Here is a 614-nt window from a genome sequence, read left to right as displayed (position 1 = left end):
GGTCCTGTACTTTAGATCTCCTCTGGTCCTGTAGTTCAGATTTCCTGTGGTCCTGTACTTTAGATCTCCTCTGGTCCTGTAGTTCAGATTTCCTGTGGTCCTGTACTTTAGATCTCCTCTGGTCCTGTAGTTTATATCTCCTCTGGTCCTGTAGTTCAGATCTCCTCTGGTCCTGTAGTTCAGATCTTCTCTGGTCCTGTAGTTCAGATCTCCTCTGGTCCTGTACTTTAGATCTCCTCTGGTCCTGTAGTTTATATCTCCTCTGGTCCTGTAGTTCAGATCTCCTCTGGTCCTGTAGTTCAGATCTTCTCTGGTCCTGTAGTTCAGATCTCCTCTGGTCCTGTAGTTTATATCTTCTCTGGTCCTGTACTTTAGATCTCCTCTGGTCCTGTAGTTTATATCTCCTCTGGTCCTGTAGTTTATCTCTCCTCTGGTCCTGTAGTTCAGATCTCCTCTGGTCCTGTACTTTAGATCTCCTCTGGTCCTGTAGTTTAGATCTCCTCTGGTCCTGTAGTTCAGATCTCCTCTGGTCCTGTAGTTCAGATCTCCTCTGGTCCTGTAGTTCAGATCTCCTCTGGTCCTGTAGTTCAGATCTCCTCTGGTCCTGTAGTTCA

This window comes from Austrofundulus limnaeus, unplaced genomic scaffold (genome assembly GCF_001266775.1).
Source record: "Austrofundulus limnaeus strain Quisiro unplaced genomic scaffold, Austrofundulus_limnaeus-1.0 Scaffold721, whole genome shotgun sequence".
In the NCBI taxonomy this organism is placed as follows: Eukaryota; Metazoa; Chordata; class Actinopteri; order Cyprinodontiformes; family Rivulidae; genus Austrofundulus; species Austrofundulus limnaeus.
Note: the sequence above shows the minus strand (reverse complement) of the source record.